Genomic DNA, 15,282 nt, shown 5'->3' with positions numbered 1-15,282 from the left:
CTGAATGCTGGGATTAAAAGCGTGTGCCACCGCCACCCAGATGAAAGCTTCAGCTTTTTTCTCATTAAGTTTGATGTTAGCTGAGACTTCCTGTGGATATTCTTTATGAACCTGAGGATGTTCCTCTCTAGTCTTTTCATTTACTGATTTTTTTAACATTATGAATAACATTAGATTTTTGTCATATACTTTCTGCATCTACCTTATTGTATTTTGGATTATTGATGAGATGATTTACATTAATTGGATTATTTTAAATAAACTGTCTCCTTCCACTTGTAACAATCAAAAGTGCCTTCCAGAGGGCCAGGAGATGATTCACTTGGTACAAAGACTGGCAACCTGGGTTCGGTCCCTGAGGTTCACGTGGGGGGAGGAAGGAGCTGAGACCTGGGAGTTGTCCTTTGATCTCCAGAGATACAAGTCTAGCACATATACCACTCTCTCCATGTCAATCAATCAATCAATCAATAATCAATAATGAGTAAATACATATATAAATGAAATTTTGAAACTTGAATGTCTATTAGGCATTGCCAGTATCTCCCATAGATGGGGAATGACATAGTAAGGCTTATAAACTTGAAGTAAACTCCACTTGGCTGTGGTATATAATTGTTTGTTTACCTTGTTGAATTCGGCCTGCTAATGCCGTGCTGACGATGTCTGTGTCTGTGTTCATGTGCATTGTTAGTTTTGTGATGCCTCGGTCTGGTTAAGTACTAAAGAAATGACCTCACAGTAAGTTGGGAAATATTCCCTCTGCTTCTGTTTAGAAAGAGATTGGTGAATTGGTACAACTTATTCTTTGAATGTCTGATGGAATTCACTGGAAAACCTGGTGAATTACCCTGGCACTCCCTCTTTGGGAAAGTTATTAATTGGTTGTCCAATTTAAATTGCTTTTTTCTTCTTGTTTGAATTTCAGCTGTGTCTTTCTAGAAGCTGGACCATTTCATTCAGGTTATTGAATTGGAGGGCATGGGTTATTCGTTAGATTCTATTATTGTCCTTTTGATGTTTTGGGGCTCGGTAACATGTCTCCTCCTTCATTATGATCCTAGCATTTTAGCCCTAGCTAATGGTTATTATTACTATTACTGGGAGTAGGGCCATTTCATGCCCTGTAGGATGTTCACAACACCTCTAACTGACCTCTAACCTCTAACTCCTGGAGATCAGGAGCAAACCTTCTCCAGTTTATGATAACCAATGGACATTGTTGACTTTCTCTCAGGAATGAGAAGGAGCAAAATAACCCCCAGGTTACAAGTCATTGCTACAAATAATCAAATAATTTAAAGGCGGAAGGGATCATTGAAATCATCTAAACCAGATCAAGTTCCATCTCATTCAGAGGAAGGTTGGGAGACACGAGCACCAAGATCCATGAGAGTCTCATGTCAATAATAAAAGCCTGGATCCCAGAGAAGAAAAGTGAGGTGCCTGCTTCCATTCAAGGATCCAGGATCCACCCTGATCTCTGTGTCATTCGTCAGACTTGGCCATTGGGACCATTTCCCAGAAGTCTCCAGCCACTAGAGAGTCTAGGAGATGTATTTTCTGGGTACTAGCCCTGAATAGGGAGATGCTCATTAGTGTCCAGCTCACTGCAGTCACAGCACCAGTTACACCTGCATGCAGTCACACAGCTGTAATGACTTGAAGGAGGAAGACACTTCTTGAAGCAAGTAAACGTAAGCTAAACATTCGGAAAATTTCAGCATGGCTTTAAGTCATAGAAACAGCAAGAATGAAAAGGAGAAAGCAGTAACTTCCATCCATTCTGAGTGACCAGCCTTGGGTTGTGCAGGAGAGAGAATGAAAGCTTTGGGTTGTCAAGCAACATTTGCCTGTCCTGCCACCACTGCAACCTGGCAGCTTCCTGTGTACTTCAGATCATGCGGTCTAATCAGACAGATTCTGAGTCCACTGCATCAAGCTTGGCTGACCCTGGGCAGAAAACCTCACCTCTGAACTTCACTTCATGCCCATCAATAGGACTAGGTGGATTGTGGTGAGGGCACAGTGAGCTCACGAGCATCTGAAGGTTGGGTAACCACAAACAGCTGCATCCAGAGGAACAAGGTCAACACCAATGGAGGGGCCAAGACTGAAAGGTGCTGAGGACTTCAACTCATGGTGCAGTTGGGTAGAACCTTGTCAGATGAGTCCAATCTGGGGAGGTAGAAGTAAGGAGTGGAATCACTCTCCCAGAAGGATGTGACCCCTGATGAGCAGTAGCTGAGGCAGGTTTCTGCCCAGGTCTGTCCTGTATCTGCTGAAGCATGCAAAACATCCTAGTCCCATAGAGAGGCCAGAAAGGGGCCATTTCAGAAAGACTTGTAAATTCTATAATCAGAGCTTTATATGTCAAAATGAAAGCATACCATGCCAGGCAGTACCTGATCCTGTTCTCATATCTGATTTTTGAGGAGTGGTACCAGTGGAGGCAGTCAGAGAGAGACCTGCGAACCTGAAGCTTAACTAGCCTAGTTGAGTCAAAAGTTCATTCCCTCCGTTCCCCAGCCAGAGTATGACTGGCCTGGGTGCCCACCAGGACCAGAGCATTGGCAGTGGGAGGGCCAGATAGAAAGGCTAGGTCAGAGTAGAGAACGCAAACCTAGGAGAAAGAAAAAGGAAGACAGAAGACACATCAGGGCCAGGCCCACAGAATTGGGTCTCCTGCAATAAAATACCATGCCGGTCTCAGGAGGGACATCTTTGTATCTGGGAAAATAGGAGGCTCCCCAGCAGGCACCCTTTGCTCCCTGACCACCAATTAGAGCTCCAGATTGCTGACTGTACTGCTTGCCTCCCAGTGGGTACAGGCCAGTGTGTGAGGAAGCACCCAGATATACATGTGTGGAGTTGGGAGCTCATTTGACTTTGGTCAAGCCAATAGGGCTACCCCAGTCCCCATGCCCAGAAAAGAAATCTTTTTTTTTCTAGGCCTACATACCCACCTGTCTCTACCTGTCCCACAACGTGAGACCCTTCCCCAAGGTATCTGCAGTTTCACCTTCTCCAGGATGCCTGACTTTTAGGCTTCTGAACAAAGTGACTGCATTCTCTTCACATCACAGCTCAGCAAGAAGCAACATGAGGCCCAGCGATTCCAACTAATATGTCCTCTTTGAATGCTGGCTCACAAACTCTGGGTCTTACATCTCTTTGATGAGGCTTGCCCTCATCATCCGGTCATTCAAGAGCATGCAGTGGAGACCACCAAGCCTTCCATGAGATATGAGGTAAAGGACAATGTCTGGAGTACAGGCAATAGTTGCAGTAGTTACTGCTTATGAAGAGTTCACTGAATGTCACAGTGTTGTCCAAAGAATGAGACTGTCGTGGGAACCAGGACTGCTTAGATCCAAAGAGTTTGCTCATCCTTCCCATTCTTTGTTACTCTTGATTCAGGAAGGCTTCTCCCAGTTGGGGATCAGTGGTCTTGTACACTGGCTAAGGGGACACCCTCTGGCAAGGCCAAAGCAGAGACTGTGGCTCAGATGTGGCTCATTGTGACTGAATGGAACACCTAGCAGGCTAGGGTGAGGAGCACCCAGACAACATGCTGTGGGGCTGGCTTCATAAAGGGAGAAAGGCTCCTGGCATCTAATGGACGCTAATCGGGGGCCCTTTCTAAGGCTGCCAGGGCTGTGAGAAGCAAGGTTGCATCACCTAAGCCTGCTGGCCTTGAATGCAAAAGCATTATCGTGATGGGCAGCATTAAATGCAAAGCTAAGCAGAGGTTACAGCTGGCCTGGCTGCAGGTTCGCCTCCCAGCAGACTTAGGAACTGGAGCAGCGAGGGTTAGGAAGACAGTGTTGTGACCACCACCTAGTCAGCTGTGGCCACCGGGTAGCCACCTAGGGGCACTTTCCGGGAAGTGCCACAAAGCCTGGTTCTGCAGAGTTTTCCAGACACAGAGGAATGGAGGGTGGCAGTCTGTCCTGTAATCAGCAGCCAGAAATCCTGGCACTCTGAGCTTCCCTCCTCAGCGCTGGCCTCACACCCACTCTAACTCTCTGCCCATGAGACCTGGCCTCATCATTTATCAAGATAAAATCCATCCGTCTCTGGGCAGGGGGAGGATGAAAAGAGCTTGTGGGAGTAATAAATCTCCTTTACCATAGGTGGTGAGCAAGGAATTCAGCCCAGACTCTGTTCTTGAAAAATGAGAGACTGTGTGTGGACAGTGTGGAGCCGGGGCGTGGGGGTGGGCTGCACTGGGCCTAGGACCAAGCGCCAGGATCCAGCTTCCCCAGGTAGAAGGAGTCAGTCTGCTCGGTTCAAACTCCCTTTACATCCCAGAACTAGCTGCCCGGCCCCACCAGATCCTTTTAGGATTCACCCCCTTGCCAACATCTTCTGTATTTACCTACTAAGGTTCCTCAATACCTACTGTGTGCCGAATGTCATGCCCACAGTGGGTCTATGAAGACCACAGCAGGCTACAGATGGTAGAGAAGGATCCCTGCTGGAAACTGACAAGAGCCCCTGCCAATCTGTCCTACCACCCCATGCTAAGAATATCATAGCCCTGTACACAGTCAGAGAAACACTGGGCTGTCTCCAGGCATTGTGCCCAGGCTGAACAGCGTGGTAGGCCTCAGACTGGGTCCAGACACACATTGACAGGGGCTTGTCTGCCTTGTAGGCAAAATGGCATCTTCCCACACATCACTTCGTGGTAGCCCTGTATTGAAAAACACTGACAAGCACTGGAGGAGGCTGGGTCGATTAATTTTCATGTGGCGGTATCCTCAACAGTTCTGGATGCTATCACGGAACACTGTAGAGTGGATGACCTAAACAACTAACAATTCTTTATCACATTTCTGAAAGCATGGTTAGGCTCCAGGGAGGATGAGCTCCCTGATTTGCAAGTGGCCATCTTCCTTCTGTATCTTCACATGACAGAAAAAGGAAGCAACCTCTCTGAGGTCCCATTTCTACTTACCATCGCACTGGAGGTTAGGGCTTGGGGGATTAGGGAGGAAGCACAGCCTCCAGTTTATAACAGCAGATAAACAGATGAGTCCTGGAGCCATTCAGTGCAATAGTGCATAGCACTGAATAGAGTGGATGCCATGTGACTTAGCCCCTGCTTTGGGTGACAAGCTCTGAAGAGCATAGGACACCTACAATCTTCAATTTCTCTAAATTTAGAGCTGGATTGTGGCTCGTGTGAAAGTAGTCAAAGTCTTCAGGGGTAGACAGAAAAGATACAGCCCGACCTCAAAGGCAATGACTCCCAGGGAGACAAAGAAATACACAGGGCCCCAGAGGAACAGTGGACTTCTGACTTCCCGTGGCATTTCTTGCAAGAGGTAGGACACAAACTGATTGGTAGAAGATCCATATGGCTAAGACTCTATGGGAAATGTGTATTCGTTAGGTAGTTTTCTCTACTTTTATGTCTCTCTAACACATTTGCTTTTCTTCCTTTTCCCACCATGCCTGGTGCTATGGATTAAACCCAAGACTTCATATGCACTATGCAGGGCCACTATCACTGACCTCAAAATGCTTCATTTTAGACAAAATGGAAACAGACTGACCGAAAACCCACATGAACCATTCATGGAAATCTACTGAATCTTACCATGTGTAACCTTTCCATCATCCCAAGGCTTATTATCCCCATTTTACAACTGAGGAAATAGATTCAGATGGGGCAAACTGCTTGCCTAGGACCCCACAGATGTTCAGCGAATGATCTGAGCTTTGGACTCTGGCATACATGACCCTCTATCCCCTATCTCTCCCTCATATCTCTGAACTGCCTTAAATATACTTTAATATGTTATTTATTTAAGCTTCCTTAGATAAAATATAAGTCCAAGCACCAGACAAGACATATGTCAGCCGGGATGAGTTCTGCTCTCACCAGCAACCTGCAGCCTGAGAAAGCCTGACTGAGCGCCCCTCATCCCACCTGTAAAATGCAGGTGTGCCATTGCTTCTCTGGGTAGTTTTTCAGCATCGTCGTTTCTTGCTCAGCTATTTTCAAAGCCCTACACTTATGCTGGGAGTGCTCGCTACCAAGCTGTAGAAGAACAAGACTCACTTTAGGTAGTTAGCAAAGTGATTCAGTTTCTCTGACTCGAGAAAATATCTTTAATAATTTGTGTCTGGGTTATGAGACTTCAAAGGAAAAATGACCTAGATCATCCCCTATTCTGTCAGTGAGGTAAGAGAAGATGAAAGAAAAGAAGGTCTTACGGATCAGAGAGAGAAAGACCAGTAGGCAAAAACAGTTGTACAAGCATGAGGGCCTGAGTTCCAATCCCCAGCACCCCGGAACAAATTAGGCCAGGCTGTACATGTCTGTAACTCCAGAGGTCTGGGGGATGGACACAAAAGGATGCTGGAGCTTGCTGACTGCTCCCAAGCTGCAGAGTCAGTGAAAGAACCTGTTTAAGGAGTATAAGGAGGACAGTGACCGATCTATCCATTGTTATGACTATTATGAGCATACACATAGACACACACACCCATGCTCATACACCACCCATGCTCACACTTCTATTTACACACACATGCATGCATGCGTGGGGGCACACACACACACACGTTAAGAATGTGTCAGGTACCCTCCAGTAGTCCATCTCTGTTTTTCCAGTTTGTCCCCTGACTGTCTTCTAATTCTTTAGGCAATAGGCATTGTGCTAAGGATGCATCTCTTTTCCTTTCATGCTCAAGAGCCTACCTGTATTTTATAAAGGGTCTGAAATCTGACTTGCCCAAAATAACACAGCTAGTTAAGTGTTACCATTGTAATATGTATGTGTGTGTGTGTCTTTGTGACTTCAAACCTTGCTTGTGGTTGTCATATCCCTATGAAATGTTCAGGAGATGCCAAAATGAGACCAGAGAGGGAAAGAAGCAGTTATGGTTGTGGCAAGCCATTTGAGGTCCTTACAGGCAGTGGAAGCCCTTCAGGGTTTAAGCAGGGAAAGACATGGAGAAAATCCACTCAGGCTGAAGCCTGGAGAATAAGCAAGACAAGAATCAGAGAGCTCAGACAGGAGGCTGTTGTAGTTGACCAGGCAAAGAGGGTTGGTCTTTGGGATGGTGAGAGGAAAAACAAAGCAGTCCTAGAGGGGTATATAATTAACTGCTATGGGATGAGTTGGTAGGTGGATGGATGGATGGATGGATGGACGGACGGACGGACAGACGGATGGATGGATGGAGAAGAATTAGACGATGGCTCCCAGAACATCTCATACTAACCAATACATCACCAAGTAAACACTGAGCTGAGCTTCCAGAGAAGCTTTTAAGTTCTTCCTTTTATGGCTTTCCTGGGATGTGTGTAAGTTAAGGGTCAGAAGCTAAGAAATTTCGTCTGAGTTATCCCTATCTCTCAGGCTCTAAGCCCAGTGGCAGCTGCCCCGTGGAGACCTGCTGGACCCAGCATGCCCCTGGAAAGAGATGCAGGGCAGTGGGAAGCAGGACTGTCCAAACACAGATGCTGCTGGAAGTGGGACCTAATGTGTACCTGCAAATATTGATCCTGCCCCTTGGCCAGCTCAGGCCACTGCTGGACAATGCTCGGGCCCATTCGTGGGATGGGGCCCCAAGCTGCAAGCTGAGGAATGTGGATGTCCAGGAGCATGTGTTTGCTCATCCTTCCAAGCTTGACATTCCCCAGGGTGACCAGTCTCCAGTGAGTGGCCCTCTGCCCCAACCACAGCCAATTCCTTGTTCAGGATATTTGCACAGTGGCCACTCTCTTTAGCGAGCATTCATTAAGAAAGGCTTTTTCCTCTGTTAGGTCTGTTTCTAGTCTCCCCTATGCTTTCCCTTTACCTGCCTGGCCACCGCTGACTGCTGTGGGAAGCCATGGAAGTGAAATTTAATATCAAAGAGAACTTGAGACTTGAACAGGTCTTTCAAAGAGGTGTTAGTCACCATCATTCATTTTAAGGGTGACCAAGTGAAGCTCACTGGAAAGCGTAGCTTTGGGACAGGCATATGTGTAAATGCTTTTACATTCAATGTGCCAGGACAAGGTCGGGCCGATGATTCCATCAGACCATCCCACCAACCTTGCCTGTCCCCTGCAGACTAGAGATAAAATCATAGTGCTTGCACCTTCCAGATGAAGTCAGAGTTTGTAATCAGTGCTGCACACAACGGGAGTGACAGAGCACAGAGGACACTGGGACAACCACAGCGGCTATGTAAATTCACTAGTGCTTTAAGAGAGCTGCAGTTCCCGGGGGCTCTGGCCAGACATGACTGGAAGGGGTGGCCCTACTGAACTTTGGGAAAGGCCAGGATTTTTGGCGCTGTGTGGACACATGGGACCCGTTTTCAGCTTTCAGAACAGGCTCACACCATTCAAAAGGAATCATGAAAATGAATCCAGCAGTGGGTCGGGAGGTGGGGAGGCCGAAACTCAATTCCCTTCATGCTCCGTTAGATTACTTTGGCCTGGAATTCCTCAGCTCCACGACACCAACAAAGGCTGCCTTAGAGTCCTTATGTTCCTTGGGGCAGGATTCCCTCGAGCCAAAAGCAGAAGCAGCTCTGCCCTGATGCCTCTCAACCTCATCTGGGTCCAGATGTCATTCCTGAGACCCATCAAGGCTTCTTGGGAATTTGGATTAGGGGTTATCCTGTGGGCAGTTTCTATCTTTGTATTTTGCCTCCCCAGCTGAGCAGTGAGCACAGAGCTCTAAGGTGACACAATAGTGTCCCCAGCATTTGCTTGTACTGCCTTCTGCTTTTTTTTTTTTAAAGTATTACTTCTGCCAGAGGGTAACTTAATGCTCCCAGACTTTTCCCTTGACTTCCCTGGTCCTATTGCTTCCTTGATAGTTCCTGCCTCCTAGGGCCAAGCAGAAGTTTCTGGAGAGGGAGACATGTAGAGAGGTAATAAAACATGTTCACAACATATAGAGGGGAATCCCACATCATGATATAGATACTCCTTGGTACCACAGGAACAGGCTCCAGGACACTAAGTCCTGTATATAAGAATGGCCTAGTATTTTCATATAACACCCACACATCTTCCAGAATACTTATAGACATAGACTACCAATAGATTACCTAGAATATGTAATATATTGTAAATGATACATAAATTGCTCTTATCCCGTGTTATTTAAAGAATTATGCAAGATATTCGTTAGTATGGCTATAGGATCGGGCCATTTCAGGCTCTCTCCTCAACTGCCCAAGGACCTAGTTGGGTACATCTCTCTGAACCCCTGGGAACCCCTCTAGAGTCAAGGCTCTTGCCATCCCTAAAATGGCTCCCTTAATTAAGATATATACTTCCCTGTTCCCATATCCAACATTCCATTATCCCAAACATTCTATTCCCCCAAGTTCTCCCCATCCTCCCCGTCTCACTTTTCTCTCCCCATCTCCTCTTTCCCCCATCCCACCCCACCCCCCAGTTCCCAAATTGTTGCCCAGCAATCTTGACTACTTCCAATATCCAGTGGGATAACTATATGTTTTTCTTTGGGTTCACCTTCTTATTTAGCTTCTCTAGGATCGTGAATTATGGCACTGAGTTTTGACCCTACTGCACGTACTGGCTTTGTGGGAGCCTAGCCGGTTTGGATGCTCACCTTCCTAGACCTGGATGGAGGGGGGAGGACCTTGGACTGCCCACAGGGCAGGGAACCCTGACTGCTCTTAGGACTGGAGAGGGAGGGAAGAGAGGAGTGGGGAGTGGGGGGAGGGGGAGGGAAAAGGGAGGCGGGGAGGAGGCAGAAATTTTTAATTTAAAAAAAAATTTAATAATAATAAAAAAAGAATTAGGACAAGGGAAAAGGCCTGTATGTGGTCAGTATAGATGCTGGTTTTCCAGTCCACAGTTGATTGAATCTGCCGATTTGGTTTTTCCCACTCCAAAGTTCTCAGTCCCTTGCTGAACTTAGTGACAAATCTTCCTCTCTCTGGGTGTCTCTCCCACCATGAGGACCAGCATCTACTCTGTCGCTACCTCTGAACCTACTCTGCAGGTTTAGCACATTCTTGGGAGTCTCCTTAGGCTGGGTATATCCATTTTGATCATTTATCTGTTTATTGTATTTCAGGGACTGACAGGCTACTGCTGTTCTCCAGAGCCAGAGAGAGGGGGGACATGGGATGGGAAAAAGGAACAGGTGTACAAATGCTACAGGCCAGGGGAGACTTCCCAGAGTGGGGAAGGAAGCTGACCTGAGACTTGGATGGATGTGGACCACAAGATGAAGGACTGAGGCAGGAAAAAGAAACAGAGATGCTTGAGTATCAGAAAGGATGGATCTGTTGGGGGCAGGCAGCTGCCCCCTGGTTTTGTAAAGAGATCACACTGGCCCCTCTCTTCTGTCTTCTGCACCAGCCAGGGAGGGCTCAGTCTTCCCCACACTGTCCTCGGAGGAGCTGCCCTTGTCTGTCTGAGATCTCTCCTCCTCTCTTTAAAGAGCCTCAGCATAATGCCATCGGGGGGAGCTCCGTTTGCTCCATGTTAGAAATGGCTTCAAGAACATGCTCACAACCTGTCCATCAGAGAGGCAGGGAAGCAGGGTGGCCACACTCCATTTTCTGTCCTGGGTGGTCCAGAGGGGAGCATGCATTCCTCAGTCTGGGTTGTGCAGTGTGGGACTTTCAGGACAGAGAATTTTTAGCAGACAAAGAAAAAAATACCATACTGCAGCTGGAAGTCACCAGGAACATTTAGAGTGGGATGTGCATGGCTGGGACAGCACATCTTGGGGCCCTTATCTGTCACTATATATGAACCCCGAAATATGTGTGTGTGTGTGCGTGTACGTGTGTGCGTGTACGTGTGTGTGTGTGTGTGTGTGTGTGTGTGTGTGTGTGTGTGTGAAGATTCATTCATCCTCAACACAGGCCTGAATAGGTGCTTTGGCAAATGAATGCTCATTAAAACAATGACTCTAGAGTCATAGACTTCTCTTTCCAGGCTTAAAGAGGCCCCTGAGGTCACTCTGGCCAGCCTGCCATATCATGTGATGTTGGGGTCTTCCTCAGCTTCCAGCAGTAGCTCAAATACCGCCCTTGCTGATGAGTTTGGCACTGTTAAGAATAGCCTGCTCCCTCCCGCGACAGCTCTGAGCATGAGAAAGTCGTCTATCAGCTGTCACTCTGCGGTGTCCAGACCTTTGTCCCTGGCTGGGACAAGGAGGACTTGTTAACTCCTTCAGGAAGTCTGTAGCACCCTCTGAGGAATTGTGACCTATGGAAGGCTCCCTAGAAACCACACCTTCTATGCTGTGTTCCAGGGGCACCATTGTCTGCAGCCCAATTACCTCCCAGCTGAGGGTGGGAAATAGTTTTCTTCCACATGAACTAGTAGCTCAAAAACCCAAAGCAGGGGAATTCGACCTGAGTAAATGCCTTGGGTTTTGCAATTCTCCTAAGAGTCTGTGGGCCGGTACTGGCCGGGTCAGCAGCTTCTTCTGGAAGGAATAGGCCTATGAAACCCTGGTTTGAGCCAAATGGCCCATCAGGGGATTCTACTTTTGGCTGCAAGGGGTGGGGAACTGAGCAAGAACACAATTGTGTAAGGCCAAGTGCTGACCGCAGTTGTAACAAAGGCAGTAGGAGCCAAGCTTCCTTGGGGGCCAGCTTGGCTTGCCCTCCTCTGCTCCAGAGCTAACCATTCAAAGCCTCTCACTGCACACCAGCAAAGACTCACAGTGCCCGATGCCTGGTGGAAATCTGCAGTGTGGCTCCTGTCTTCTCAAAACGTACACATCGACTGTTAGGGCCTTTGAGACATGTCCACTAGTTAGTGGGGGAAGAAATCAGAAGTGGGAGGCAGAAGACGCAGGTCCAAGTCTAATCTGTCAGTTTGGATAAAGTAATGTTTTATTCTACTGGGTTTGTTATAGCAAGGTACCACAGACTGGATAGCATAATCTATTGGAATTTATTCCTTCTTCATTCTAGAGGTGGGCTCCAAAGTCCAGGTGCTGGCAGGGCTGGTTTCTGCTAAGGCCTGTCTCCTTGGATCACAGATAGCAGTCTTCTTGTTTCTTCTTGTTGTCCTGATGTACACACCCCTGGAGTCTATGTGTTCCCGTCTCCCTTCATGAAGATGACAGGTTGGATTAGGGCCCACCCTAAGGGCCTCCTATTGACGCAGTTATCAGGAGAACATTCCATCTCCAAATGCAATCGCATTCTAAAAGACAGGCATAGGCCAGGATGTGGACACAGTGCAACCTGTGACATGGACTTAACAGCTTTGACTGTCGGTGGTTTCCTGTAATCTGCACTGGTGTGAAGCTCAAATCAGGCAACACACACGAAACTTTCTGTAGGTTATATGACTGCATAACAAAATTAATGAAGGCCATAGTGGTGTTTCCATAGAGGAGAGATGTAGGGGCATGAGACTATCTAAGCAGACAGACTCTCCGTTTTCCATGAGGGCCTATTGTCAGTAAGAGCCAGGATTTTTAGGGATGTGGGGTTGGGCCTTAGCAACACTGACTCACCAGCATAGGGGAGGAAGTGAGGGCAGTTAGCACCTTCTAGTTTCAGGGTAAGATGACCCTCAACTGGCTTTTCTCCTCTTCTGGATCTCTATCCTAGCATTCATGGGATACGTCTAGGCCCCTGATGTCCTCATCTGTTCCATGGGCAAGGGAAAATAATTCATCTAGAAGAGCTGTGTGTGCTAATGATGGTGTAACGGAGGTGGGAAGCTGAAAGTGTCTTCAAGGGTTAGGGCTGGGCCAACTGGTCTCTATATGACTGCCTTTAAATCCCAGACCCCCGTGGGCCTATGATGGGGTCCATTTATACACCTGTAATACAGCATGAGCTCTGACCCTGGTTACATATAGACTTGGAGAGATGTAAGTGGAATAATTAAGAATCACACCTAAAACTGGGGGCACCGCTTTGTGGACCCCCTTTCTTCTCAGTGCCACACTTCTAATTAGGCCAAGTTTCTGAGCAAATCAGTCTATCCCTTATCAGAGCAAAGGACTCCCGTCCGCCAACTGTGTTTTGTGGTCTGCAGGACAAGGACCAGGGCAGGAGGCCACCTTCTGCTTCTGTTGGCAGCAGCAGAGAGCAGCGAGGCCAGGGCAGTCACGAGAGATAGTATCTCTCCAAAGCTCTGTCCCAAGCGTCAGGCGCTCAGGTAGCCGGAATTTATAGCCTCAGCCCCACCCGTGTCAGTATTAAAGTAAAATTAGCCCTCTCTGGGTGAGGACATTTTTCACTGGAGTCTGAGAGCTGTAATGAGAAGCTATCAAAGCTCCAACGTGCCATGTGAATTTTATATGCCCTGTTTCCTACAAGTTCTGAACAGCTTGGCCAATTTATAAGGTAATGATTTTTTCCATCCATAATTTCTTTCGTATGATTTTTGTAATGTAGACAATTTCCCTCCTAACTGGGCTTCGCACAGCCTAGTTGAATGGATTGAGGTGGGCCAGGGTTGGGGGGATTCTTCTGAAGCCAAGAACAATGGGAAAGAGTGCTGTGTCCATGTTTGTGCTGCTTCCTGCCGCCACCTGGAACACTTGACCTCATCACTTGGGGCCTCGGTTCTCCCATCTGTCCTGTGGTATAGCACTTTTTTGAGTCAATCTGCTTAACTGTGCCATGAGCTCTTCATCTCTTCTCAACTCTGTCCTGTCTGTCAGGCATTTCAACCCATACCAGGCACTGTGATGACGCTGGGCACATAAAGGTAATCAAATTGTAATCCCATGCCCAGCAGAGTTAAATATATGAATACAGGTTCCCGAGAACACAGGTGGTAAGTTCTGGGGGTGGAATAAGCTTGCATAGCATATCACAGGGAGAAGTCTACCTGCCTGTCCAGGAGAGACCCTTTTAACATTCTCAGTGTCCTATTCAGCCCTGGATGGCACCTTGGGAGTGGACTCAGGTGACCTGAGTACAGGACCATCTCCAAAGAAGACACACACACACACACACACTTCCAAGGAAGAGTTGTTTCCAGGAAAAGCCTTTATTCTCTCTCTCATTTGCTCTTCCCAAGGCCAATGCCTGTCCAGATGCTCAGGTGGGGAGGGGACAGGAGCAAAAATCTCTGGGAGGAGCCCATGCACACTCATAAATCTGCTCCTCTCCATCCTTTGATCCAAACACTCCTTTCTCCCTAGAGTCAATGCCCAGGAGGCAGTTAGTGAGCTAAGGGTCAGAGGGCACTCAGCCCCTACTTTTGGTTGCTTCAATATATTTAGGAACACATATGTGTGGACTCAGGTGACCTGAGTACAGGACCATCTCCAAAGAAGACACACACACACACACACAGACACACACACACTTTAACTTAACCTGGCTCAAAGACAGAACGTTTTAAAGTATATGAATCATTCCCCAGCTTTCTTGGACGTCCCATTTAGTCTCCACCTCTTGTTCATTTGCCGGTTGAACAGGGTTTGAACTGTAGGACACCACGGAGTCTCCAGGATCCACTGGGACCCTGCAGGTATTGGTGAGGCATCCCTGAGACCCAGCCCCCGCAGGCCATGCACCTCATTGTCTCCCTGCCTCTACCAGGCACTCAAAGCAGGGCAGCTATCAGTACTTTGGTGGGTGAGAAATAAAGCTGAGAATAATAACGGCCCAGAACTGGATCTCTCTGACACCTAGAAGGATGCTCGCCGTTCCTGCCTGTGCTGTTCTTGTTGCTGAGCCCACATTACAGATATACTAGCTGGGCAGTGGGGCCCACATGAACCGACCTGGAGGAAGAGAGGGGGTAGCGGCCATGGGCAGCTCTTGGCACCCCTCTTTTCCACTTTGCAGAAGGTAGTACATTTCCCTTGGAAAGAAAAGCCCCTTCAGCTTTCCTGTAATAAAGTTTTCTAATTAACTGGAGAGAAGCATGCTGGATGCATTAACCACATCTTAGCTGTGCACTGCACACCCCCGCTAAGCCCCTGTGCTGAGAGGTCTCAGGAGTCTTCACACAGCAGCTGTTAAAGTACTGCCAGAGAGCCAGACATAGGCCTAGGACTGGCCACATACCCAGACCGCTTTAGCAGGATGATAGTTCCCTTCTGACTTTCCCAGAGCACAGAGGACTCTGGAGAGAAGAGACCCACTGTGTGAGTTTGGAATAAAGCTGGTTTATTCCCTAGGCATTTCCTGAGCACCTATCATTGTTCTGGGCATTTCACTAACTAATGTATTCATTTCCCTTAAGAAATTCACAGTTCAATGAGGACAAAATTTATTAAGAGTTAATTACTTTCATTCTAAAAATGTATTTTCCACACCCTAGAAATAACAGTTTTTAAACCCCAT

The 15,282-nt window shown here is 47.5% G+C and overlaps 1 protein-coding gene across 1 annotated transcript in view; it reads left to right on the top strand.

Annotated features, from left to right (window-relative positions):
• Positions 1-15,282, top strand: part of Trabd2b (TraB domain containing 2B) — a 194,576-nt gene that overhangs the window by 105,749 nt on the left and 73,545 nt on the right. The gene's annotated exons all lie outside the window — the stretch shown is intronic.

The sequence above is a fragment of the Chionomys nivalis genome, chromosome 11, assembly GCF_950005125.1.
Source record: "Chionomys nivalis chromosome 11, mChiNiv1.1, whole genome shotgun sequence".
Taxonomy (NCBI): Eukaryota; Metazoa; Chordata; class Mammalia; order Rodentia; family Cricetidae; genus Chionomys; species Chionomys nivalis.
This window is presented reverse-complemented; position numbering and strand designations above follow the sequence as displayed.